Here is a 12,265-nt window from a genome sequence, read left to right as displayed (position 1 = left end):
GAAAATGTCATCAGCTTTGACTGACTTTTCTCCAGCAGCTACTGATGAGCTTTGTACTTAGTTACGCCCCATATCTTTTTTACATCCTTTCACTTCAGCTCTGCACTCTCCTTTGTATTCATTCTTTCATCCTTTCATTTTCTCCCTTGCATGTCCTCTCCTCTCCCTCTCTTCTGTATACTCTCCTTGCTCTTTGCTAAATGTCCTCCTAATAAATTCTTACCATAGGAAAAAAACAGCAAACAAAAACCTCCTAACATGATCATGATCATTCTGCTTCTTGTAACATTTATTACGCACTCTACATAACATCATTCTATATATCCATCATTCACATGTGGTGTTATGGAAAAATATCTCCAGCATCAGCTATCTTCTTCTGCATGCTCACCTAGTGTTTAGTTTGCATATAATGTTTGGTTTACACATATTGCAGTAAGCAAAAGGAGCACACTGGTGAGTAGAGCTCATTTCTAACCAAATCATGAATTGTATTGCCTTTCACAGAACCATAGAATGTTTAGGTCAAAAGGGACATTTAAAATCCTCTTGTTTCCACTGTCTATGTTGCTGATAGCACTGGTCCTGGTGTGGACCCTGAGGGGCACCACCTGCCACCAGTCTCCATCAGGGCACCAGCTATTGACCACTGCCCTCTGTATGCCACTATCCAGCCAACTCCTTATCCATCAAACAGTCCAGCTACCAAATCTCTATCTTCCCAAACAAGAGGAAAGGATGTTATGAGGAACAATGTCAAAGGCTTTACAGAAGATTAGACAGACTACACCCACAGCCCTTCCCTTGGCATGATTTAGCATCATGAATTCTGTTTGAGAGACATTTTAGAATAGGGTATTTTGTAAAATGCCAAAAGATGATTTCTCTGAAACCCTTCAGTGTGTATTCTCCTTGATCCTGCTCATCTCCTTTGGCTTCCACAGGACCAAGGACCTTTTACGAACCTAGCTTCAAACACAATATCACCCCCAAAGTCTGAGCAACTCTAAAAGATAGCAAGTGATAATGGATGATGCTCCTTCATCTTATCACACATCTCAGCAATAACTTACAGGAAATCAGGGATCCCTAGTTCTCCACATGATCAAACACCAACTCCCTGTCCCCTGCCCAAAAATTTACCTCAGTTCAAACAATTTCACCTTGCAGTCTGTGCTCAGCCCTTGGCCCATACCATCAAAATGACAGTAAAAATTCAGCAATATAAGCATAAATCTGGATACAGCCAGCTACCTAAGAAATCTATCCTTACCACTTCCCTCTACTGTCTGAAATAATCTCTATCCTTTGAAGAACAGAGACAAAAAAAAAAAAACCAAACAAAAAAAAAAAAAAACAAAAAAAAAAACCACAAACAAACAAACAAAAAAACACCACACCAAAAAAACAGAGGGAGATGACCTGTTTTTCTACTGAAGGGTAATTTCTAATGTGCTTGTGCACACTTACTGGCTCTGGAATGAAACCAAATGTTTGCAGGACGATATTTAACTAGTTTGATTACTTTGGAGTCATGCACTGTTTTGAAGATTTAATGAGTTTTAGATTGTAAACAATCACTTCAAAACTCAGCCAGGTAACTGGTCATGATGCTAACCTTTCTCCTTTTGGCTCCAGGGAATGTTGCATAAACATCAGGATAATTATGCTTCAGTTGCTAAAGTGATTATAGTTCAGTCACTGCATCTAGAAACAATAGTGCTGATTTCACACTGAAGAGCAGTGATCTGAACACTACCCACTGCACACAACTACAGAACACTAAACTCCACAGAAAGGAACAGGAACTTTCCTTGCACATGACAAATTTCAACCCTGTGAAAAACATTTGGTCCTTATTTTTTTCTTAGTTTCTTACACAAGAAGCTAGCACTTACCTCAGAGGGTAAGATCTAGCCACTTAGGGTTTTGGGAATAAGTGCTGTGTGAATTGAACCACTGCAAGGATGTTCTCAAGGAAGTCACCCATTGATGAGGAATTTTTCAAGTGAAGCAAGTTTTGTGCAATGATACTTTGCACACACACGGCCTAAGGTGCAAAAGAAAGGTGGCTGTGAAGTTTTCAAATTACACAGCAGAGCAGAGTGCAGCTCTGAACAAGAGCTGAGCCCACTGCTCACAAGTGTCACAGCACACCACCACCCTCCACAAAGACACGAGTTTGGCTTTGGCATCGCCTGCACTATTCACTGCTCCAGACAAGCATGTGATGACGAACTTTGATGACACAGAGAACATTTGCTGATGCCAAAAGATGATCTTTGTCTTTTGAGAAGATGCTGCTGCCCAGTTCTAGCAAGAATATCTTTGCAATGTGTCATTTACCCATCTCCCAGCCATGTGTTAAACCTAAGTGATGATACCAACCAGCCTCTGGTAATCTGCTAACAGCTGTTGTCAATCCCAGACCGAGCGAGGTGTGCAGAGTGACACCTTCACCCCATGTGCTGCAAGCATGTGGTGGCTGATGGTGACATCCAATCTCGTATTTACTGCCGATCAGATGAGCGAATTGCATCACACATCAGTCAAGTAACTGCACTGAGTTATGACAAGGCATCCATAAAGACAACCTCAAAGATATGCTAATGTTTGACTCACTGCAATCACATCATCTTGCTCTGGTCATCTCTTGGAATATTTGTCCTGACAATGATTACTTAACTTTGATGTGTTATAAATAGGAGTTTTCCTGAGATCACTTTGACTGTCTTGGACTACATCTTAACATTCAACAACTGCCCACTTTAAAATCATCACTTGCTGGAATGCTAAATCTGTTGAAATCTCAGTAAAACAATTTTTTTACCTTTTTAGGCACACATCAGCTAGTATCTGACTTTAGTGCATCTCATTTGGAGGCTCATACAACCAATGGTAATTGCATCAAAATGGGATCTGCAAAGCAGATGAATTGCAAGGTACTGCTACAGAAGGATCACCATAATCAGACTCCTAAACAAGAAGCAGTAGGTGCTCTCCAGAGATGGCATTGCTCTCAAGACACCTTACCTGCAGTCGTGCTGGTACTGAGTAGGTTGGTTGATCTGCCAGTGAGCACCAGTGGGACACAAATTAAGAGACTTCAAGGACCCTTTCTCCTAGTTCCCCAGGGTTGTGTGAGAAACACCACCTTTGGCAGAACTGATCTGCAAGATGCCCTTGTGTCCTGGGAGGAACAGCAATCTACTAGAAGTTAGAATAAGGAAAGATTTAAGCTTGCACTAAAATACACATGTGATTTATAGGAAGAAATTGTCCACTGGCGAAGATTATAAATAAGGGATGAAAATTGTGTTAGGTAACCTTCTGAATATGGCTGATAAACGTATTTGGGCTTGCTGTCAGTTTTCCTTCTCCTTATTTAGTTGTTTTTAAAGAAAAAAAATACTGCCAAGTATCCCTTTGGAGCCTCTGGTACTGTTAACTGACCTGAGGAGCTACACACAGATTTCATCCAGTCCCAAGTTTTCTTAGACCATTAAAGAACATTAGCTTCATTTTTAAAGAAGGCATGACAAATGCCTTGCCCAAGGTCAGCAGCTCAGAGACAGACCACACAGGTCAGATCTCCTGGTGTCTAATTTCATGCCTGTCCTCTGTGATCAGCCCAAGCTCGTATTGGTCCTTTGGCTGCTGCTCAACAATGAAAACTCATCACATTTGTTTCCTGCTAGCACTGCCAGGTGTCTCTCATCTTTTTACTCCTTCTTCTGAATACATTTTTCCACAGGCTATTTTCCATCTTGCTATTTTATCCCCTCCCCAAAGTGAACCTCATTCTGACGTTTTCTAACACCTTCTTTAGAGCAGCAAGAAGCATGCAGCAAACGTCTAAAGCAGACAGACCTTGGAAAGTCATAACCCAAAGTACTTCATTTGCAACTTAGTCTTAATCCTTTCTAGAGTTAATAAAGGATCAGAACTCTTGCTCACAGTGACATGTGCGGGACTTCAATAATCTCCAGGGAGTCTGAAAATGTTTTGTTTTTTTTTTCCCCCTCTTAAAATATAACCCTGCTTAAGTAGTTCATTAATACAGTGAGTGACTACTGCATTTGCTATGATGTGACAACTCAGATATTCAAACACTTTTAACATTGTTGATACCCCACTTCCTGCAGTTGTTTGCTCCTCTTAAACTGATACAGTCTATGCTTGTATTTAATTAATTGCTCTAACTGCATAAACTTTATTTATATGAATGTGTTGCAGTTATTTATTCTGAAGATACTGGAGAGAAATGCAGGAATCCAGAGGGATGAAAGCTCATTAGCAGGTGGTTTTGCACTAACCTTACAACATGTATTTACATGAAAATTGTCTCAAAGGTACTCTTTAGAGTTTCTATTTTAAAACAAGGACAAGCTGATCTGTATTTACCTACCTCTTTTCCTTTTTTCAGTATTAGTATTCCCAGCACCTTGGCTTCTCGTACAATGCTTTCAAAGCAATAAACAAGTCAGCCGAGACATCATTTTATCGAGACACAAAGATTCATCATCTTATTGCCATGATATTTACTGCTAGATCACTTGGCTCTCAGTGTGAGGCAGAGACATTTATGAGACATCTACTTGAAACGATTAAATGCCTAAAGGGTTAGACTGACTACGGAGACACTCTCGTGAAGGAAGAACGCTCCTCAGAAGACCACAACAGAAAGCTCCTTTGTTCACCAGTGCTTATTTATGAGTCTAGCATCTTTCCTTTAGTAAGTGACCTGGGCACGTTCTCAAGGTACTTTCCCTGTATCTGAGTAGCCAAAGATGACGTGCCATGTGTACAACAGTTTTCACATACAACTGATAACACCCAACATAGAGGTCCCTGGTAAACGGTCATGAGCTGAGCTGCAGCTCTAACAGAAATGTGCAGAAAGCCTCATGAAGTGATTATTGCTTCCATCCACCCATGCACATGTTTCTGTGATTAGACAACAATAATGTTTAGATCCCTGATTGGCCTTTTTCGTCAAAGTTTTGCTGTACCTCGTTCTGCCTTTCGGATCCAGAAACATAAAGTTGATATCTGAGTTTAAGAGCAGTACAGCAGCAAAATTTTTCCTATTGTCTTTCAAATCTGGGGAAAACTGGTGGTAAGCGAGCCTCAGTACTTCACTACATGCTCTGAAGTGGGACAATCCTAACACTACAAGTCTCACTTGTTTGAATAGAGCCAAAACCAACATGTTCTGTTTATTTCTGTTTGGGTCTGACAAGCTCTGTCAACTACAGATTAAATTTACATCTTTTATTTAAGCTCTTTGTAATTCACTTAAAAAAAATGGTATTCTTATAATACACTTAAATTTGACCAATTGTGATGGTTTTAAGACTGTCTTTTTAATTTTTTTTCACAAAGTTCAAGCAGAGAAAGTGAAAGAATGTAAATAAGTCACTATTGGGTGTAAGAAAGCATTCCATTGGAGAGAAAGAAATGTTTAAGAATCTCTACTACTCAAAACGAGGTTGGGGAGTTGAGCAGTTCTCAGCTTGCTTGCTCGGTTTCTGCCTCCTTCTTCTTTTCTGGCTGAAGATAATACACTGACCTTGACAAGCTAAGTCTAACAGCCTGTTTCTTGACTTTCTGCCTTCTGCCAAGGGGGTCTGGGGGGATTCCTTCTGGCTGGGAGGGAGGCCCCTTGGGGAAGACCCCTTGGGGGAAGGAAAGGGGGCTTGATTGTGCTTTTTCTGTTGATTGTACATATTTGTAAATGTTGTGAATAGTGTATATTTGTACATATTCATTGCATTTCATCATAGATTGTATATTTGCTTGTAAATACAGCTTTCATTTGCTTCCAGACTGAGCTAGCCTGGTTAATGTCAGTGTGGGACAGCAATTTCAGCTCTCACACTGTTACACCGATCTGTTCCTTTACCTGATTGCATATTTCAAACTTACAGTTTTGCACAGAGCAGGGAGTGCTTCATGCAGATCAAATCAAATTGTCTCATGGGCTCACTGTAATCTCTCTGTCTTCTGCTTTAAAGCTGCAGTAACACAGAGAATACTTTTTCTTAGAGCAGTAAGAAAGTTAGCCTGATCTCTATTTTTATTGTGGTTCAGAAAATTAATTTGGCATTTGAAAGAGTCAGATTCTCATTTTCTTCTAAAAGAAATTGGAAGAGAGTTTTTTGCCTAATTTCCCAAAGGGCTCTGAAAATTTTCATCATTGCTAATATTTCATGGGACTCTCAGTGGGGTAGCTAAATAGCCCCAAACCAAAAGAGCTTGCTGGGCAGCTTGTGAAACACCACCTGCAGTACTTGTCCAATGTGGTTTCCAGAATGGAAATAACTTCCTGCAGACACCGGGAATCACGTTTCCATCTCCTCTCAAAGTGCTCTCATAAAACTGTTAAGTGTTTTACATTGTCCATGATTTTTACACAAATGTAGAATCTCCATACACAAATTAAAATGACTGATGGATTCATTTCTTATCCACTGAGTACCAGAAGAGCTAATACAAAGCACTGCTTAGGATTAGGTAAAATAAACACCTTGTTGTCTGGCCAAAACTGTGAAGCGTTCCGTAGTGTGCCAGCACTCTGTGAGCAGCCCTGATTTTCAGAGGTCCCCAGAGTACAGTGTCACCATAAGATGTTCTTATTCCTTCCTTCAGGAGCCTGCCCTAGTCCTGCAGAGCTTGCTAAACACAGGTGCACTTCTGACCTCAGAAAGACAGCGGATGTGATGCAACAATGAACATTCATGTCTGCCTGCTTGTTGCAAAACCTCATTTCACTTCCTGTCTCCTTCACAGGACAATTCATCCAGCTCCAGCAAGTCCTTCACCTGACTTCATGCCCGAGGGACCAAGCCTCTGAAGGAGCCATCATAAATCTAAGCCATGCATCTTGAAATAAACACTAAATAACTGCTTGTGCACTCACAGTACCTTCAGCCTGATCCTGCAAGAAGGGAGATTTCAGTATTTGTATATCCTAAGCTCTAAATTGTATTTTCAAGTGTTAAAGAAGTATTTGTGCTGTACTGAGAAATTATACTACCTAAAAAAGCGGCAAAAATGCAAGAACAAAAAAGTAATGGTATCATGCATTTGGTACTAGAAAGAGGGTTGAATGGCTTTTATGGTCCTGCTTCCTTCTAACAACTGATACCACTCTGTACAAGGGACCACTCACTTTGCTGCTTCTTCTTAGATGCTCTCAGTCTCCATGACATTCTACCAGTTCTCAGCTATGGATAAGTCTCTGGCCTGTGCAGAAGGAAATACTATTACTTCATTACAGACAGATGAGGCAACCAAGGTACAGACTAATTAAATTGCAAAAGGTATATGTCAGAGTCAAGAATAAACTCACAGTTATGCTTCAGATACATCAAAAGTTCTGGACATACGTCAGAATCATTGGAAGAAATGCAGTGGACAGTGCCATGAAGGAGACTGTAAGATATCTCCAGCATGATGTTTTCCTTGAAACCTATGATCCTGCAGAGTTCCCTTCTATTACCTTATTTTTTTTTTCCTGAGGAAACCGAAACTGTGAGAAATTTGAGACTTTCAGCAGCAATAACTACTATCAATATTTCTCTAGAAACATATGCTGTGTTTCACACATGAGAGGATCAATTCAAATCTGATTTGCTTCCATAAAAGATTTTGGAGCTACAAGAAGAAGCTGTCAAGTTGAAAAATAATAAACTCCCCAAGAAAAAGGGTTAATGACATACAAGTAATAATAAGAGTACCTTTTTTGTCAGGAAGTATAATACCTTTCCCTATTGGAAAGCACAGTGCTGAGAGATATTCTCCAAAGGACAGACCTCAGATTGTTGTGCAGTTCTGAGAGAAGATGAAGGACATTTTTCTTTCTACCCCCTGCTTCTCAATGCTAACTTATGCTCCCCATTCAGGACTTGTTTGTTTGAGGCCCAGTACCTTTTTGAAACTGTTTTACCACTTTTTTGGAGTTTCCAGGCAGGATTTGCCTACAGTACAAGAATTCCCCATAAGAGACAGACCCAAGTTGTGTTGCAGCCAGAACTAACAGATTTACTGTCTCCTAGCAACCATGGTGGAGGTATTTCATACCTACAGGGGACTCAGTAGTGCAGTTATACAGAGGCCAGATGAATACTCCCAGTTTCTTATTAGCTTGCTCACATCTGTATGAAATTCAGCATTACAATAATACTGACAGCTAATATTTTGTTAACATAATTTTCCTATGTCTGGAGAAAGAAATAGTGAAGAATTTTACCTTTCAGAGACCCCAGCATGAAGGAGTTTTAAGTATTTATTACCATGCCGAACCATAATCAGTTCCAGCAAAGCAGACTGCTTAACTCTAGCTGTCTCTGTCTTTATTGCTTTCTATAATGAAATGCATATGGTTATTTTCATCAAGTTTATAAAATGCTATGACTGCTAGATTGCAGTTATTTCTAGAATGTACTCAGTGGGAAGAAGAAAGTATGGTTGGTTTCAGGGATTCTGGTTTTAATCAAATCAGTTTTCTAACTGAGACATTGTAAAAAATCATCCTGTGGAGAAAAGCACAAATAACACAAATTTATCTTTTCAGTAAGTTAGACAAGCAAATTAATGTTATTACTGAAACAGCTCCTGTAAAACTTGCATATAAAAACCTAGCCAAGAAAGGTTTGCCTAGACCCATGGTCAGGAAAGGAACTCAGTCTTTTGAAAGTTGTCTACCTTTGAAGGAAGATAGGTATGAGGTGCTAAATGCTCTAACAACAGACTTTGCTGCTGCTTCACAGACACAGATTCTCAGCCTTGCACAGACTCTAAACAAGGGCAGACCATCTGTTCCCTCAGAATCTGAAGAAAGTATCTGGATTAAACACAGTTCCCTCAACTGACAAGAAGTGCTCCTCAGAGGGAGGGATACAAGCACTGATTTGGTGAAGTCCTTGGAAGATGGTGAAAAATGCTCTGGCTTGTCCTGTGTGCTGACACCGCACTGCTGTCTGAAGCTGTTGTACAAACATCTGTAAAACATGCAGCGGGTAGTGGAAGATAATTTTCCTCTTACACATTTGAATGAGTACTGAATCCATTAAAAAAAAAAAACAAATACCACAGAAAATAAGTCACATATTCAGCTTGTAATTCAGAGTGCTACCATATATTAAAGAAAATTATGTTAAATTTGTGGATGAATTGTGATCATTGGTGTACATAAAAGACTAAGAGATATTGCCAGAATACACTAAAATTGTATTTTATTTTATTTTCAAATGGAGGCATGCTTCAGCAATGCAAATTGAAAATAAAAGTGCAGGGACATGTAAGCATAATTTAGCCCTGTGGTAGAAGCACAATATATACATAAAAGCTAGAGATTTGTAATGTATGAATCTAATATGCCATCGTAGTCCACAGTTTCACTGAACCAAGCTCAAATGCTGTTCCTCTTGCCTGGCTCCCAAAGGCTCCAGGAGGCATAAAGGAAATGAATGAGTGAAAATGTTGAGAGAACTGACAAATCTAAATGCATTTCATTTCACAGTGCTGCCTGTATCTCCTACAGACAAATTGGCTCAGAGGGTAAGGTGCTATGCTCAGCTCCTGTAACTTTGTGCAAGTCACTGAAGGCAGAAGAGAAGAATTAATTTACACCATGGAGGATCTGGCTTTCAGTCATTACAGCGCCCACAGCCAAAGCTAAGCTGCAAAGTTTCATGCTCCTTATGAACAGATGAGGTGAGTTTATACTCCAGGAACTTATATTGTTCCAGTCTGTCAGCTGCCTGGAAACAAACAAGACATTAGAGAGCTGATTGACCAAAATTAGACCGGGGAGGGGGGGTGGTGGGGGGGTGTTAAAACAAACACACAAACTTGCTCAAAACCATCTTGTTTGGGGGAGAAGAAACTGAAACATCAGAAAGGACTCATACATCTTCAGGCCACATCTCTTTTTCATACTTGTCCATTTATTTTGCACCTGAGAGCTTTCCAAGATCAATATTACACATGACACAATCGTGCCAGATTCTCATTTATTTATGGAAATCCCGAAGTTAGTCCCTCTCAAGGTTAAAACACTTCCTTAACCAAGTTTGTTTATTCCCTTATGAGGCAAGAAATAGTATTTTGCCCTCTTGAAGCAATAGCTATACATTTCTAACTACATTCCTACTATTTATGGTTATGTAAATAAAAATGCACAGGGAACTCTTTATAACACCAAACACAGCATTTGCCAATTGTGTTGCACTTAAAGCATTTCGAACAACAAGGACAATAAAAACATCCTGATACTATCAGGATGATTTTTTACATTAGACAGACATGTTTTGACTTTCCTGAAGGGTATGTGGGGCACATAATAAAACACTTACGAAAAATCATACAATTGCACAGTAGCTCTCATCCCATATTAGAGCAAAATTTATTCCCACCCCAGTCCTTCAGGGCATTCAGTCCAAATGAAGGCCTGAAAGATGCAGCTGCAAAAGTCCCTGTATGGGTATGACTCAGATATCATTCATCCCTACAGTAATCATCTTAATTTCCCAAATGGCCAAAAGGGATTGCAAGTGTGCTCACAGCTATGACCCAGCAATTCAGAGCTACAACCACCAGCATCTGTCTACAAATGAACTTGTTAAATGGATAGGAAGATTGTTCTGTACTCCTAGGCCATTGGGTTTGCATCATAAGAACCATCTGGGGGGGTTGGAATAAATAAATTTCTATAGCTCTTGTTCAAACGTAGTCTTGTAGCTAGAAGTGGAGATTTCATGGCTCAGCAAAGGCAGACTTGACAAAGTTTATTTATGGGAAAGAATTTTATGTGGAGGACAGCATAAGAGGAGAGCAGGTGGAGGACGTCACCTATTTTGTCTTCTATCAGGGAGTCTCTGCAGAAATCAAGATAGGAAACAGCATGGTAAATTTTAAATTGAGCAAATTAAAGCTCTATAAATTCACAAAACCAAGGCAGGTCAGAAATCTGACTATCTAGTTCTAAACTATTACTGGCACAGAACAGAGTTATCCATTACAACACTTAGGAGATACAGAAGGTCAATTTCTTACCAAACCACAAAGGACACCGTCTCTGACAACTTTGATTATGAGCTACCAACAGGGTAGCTGCATATGAATACCACTAATAATTAGAATACAAATTAGAACACTAGAAAACAAAAGAAAGGAAAAGGAGAAAGGAGAAGAAACCTTTGGAAAGGTCTGAATAGCTTTCATACCAGAAAGCATTTGTTTGGATACCTAATATTTTAGCCAGGATTTTCACATAAATTCAGCTCTTGCTAAATCCTCTCTGGACAGAAGAGTTTGTCCAGTGAGATATAAGCTCTCAGAGATCACACTTTCACTTACAGTCAACTCTCACAATAAATAGAATATTTTTTTGGTAACAATTCACTGGCACTCAGGTTTCTGGTGGGAGAAGCTATTTCACTTGCTCATAGAAAGTTCAAGAACCTTCACTGGAACCCAGAGACAAGAATTTACTTGTTGAAGTCTTATTTTACTGATCAGCCCCACTAAACACTCCCAAACAAACAGCAAGCCTGCTGTAACTGTAAAACAGCACATGCAATTAAATAAACTTAATGCAACATCATGCAGCATTTTGTCTTTTGATTTTGCAATTTGCATTATACTTTGAAATTAGTCTATCTTTTCAAATTAAAGGAAAAAGATATGCTGATTAGGACTCAGTCCCCAACAAAAATTCTTTTTTTTTTTTTAAAAAAAGGTCTCTTATTTATGCAATTTCTTAAGATAAAATAGTTATCCTTAAGAGAGAATTCTGCTTGGAACAGCATAGACATATCAGAGGTAAAAAAAAAAAAAAAAGAGTCCTGGCTTTTTGTCATAAGGAGTGTCAGAGCTGGTTCTTCAGGGAACTAGAAAGGCTTGCTTGGGATGATATTAAACAGGTAATGAATTCTGTTGGCTGAGTAAATTAGACAAAAAAAAAGACCATCCAACAGTGCCTCAGATGTGACAGGAAAAAGAAGAGTCTCCTATAAATGACTTCATGAAGCAGCCATATGTTCCTAGCCTCCAGTCGTATCTCACACTGAGTCTCATACTGAAAGAGAAGCCTCGGTGCATACACTTCATGCAGCAAAGAGCCTGCTCTCACAGAGACAACAGAGACTTCTTTCTAAATCTTGTTGGCTAGAAGTCAGAAACGTCAGAATCTGTTACTGAAGATGTTCAGATACTCCCATCCTCTCTCAGCTCCACTGTAAAGCAGGTGAAATGCCAA

The sequence above is a fragment of the Indicator indicator genome, chromosome 8 (genome assembly GCF_027791375.1).
Source record: "Indicator indicator isolate 239-I01 chromosome 8, UM_Iind_1.1, whole genome shotgun sequence".
NCBI classification, from domain to species: domain Eukaryota; kingdom Metazoa; phylum Chordata; class Aves; order Piciformes; family Indicatoridae; genus Indicator; species Indicator indicator.
The sequence above is the reverse complement of the archived record's forward strand: the minus strand, read 5'-3'. Positions refer to the sequence as shown.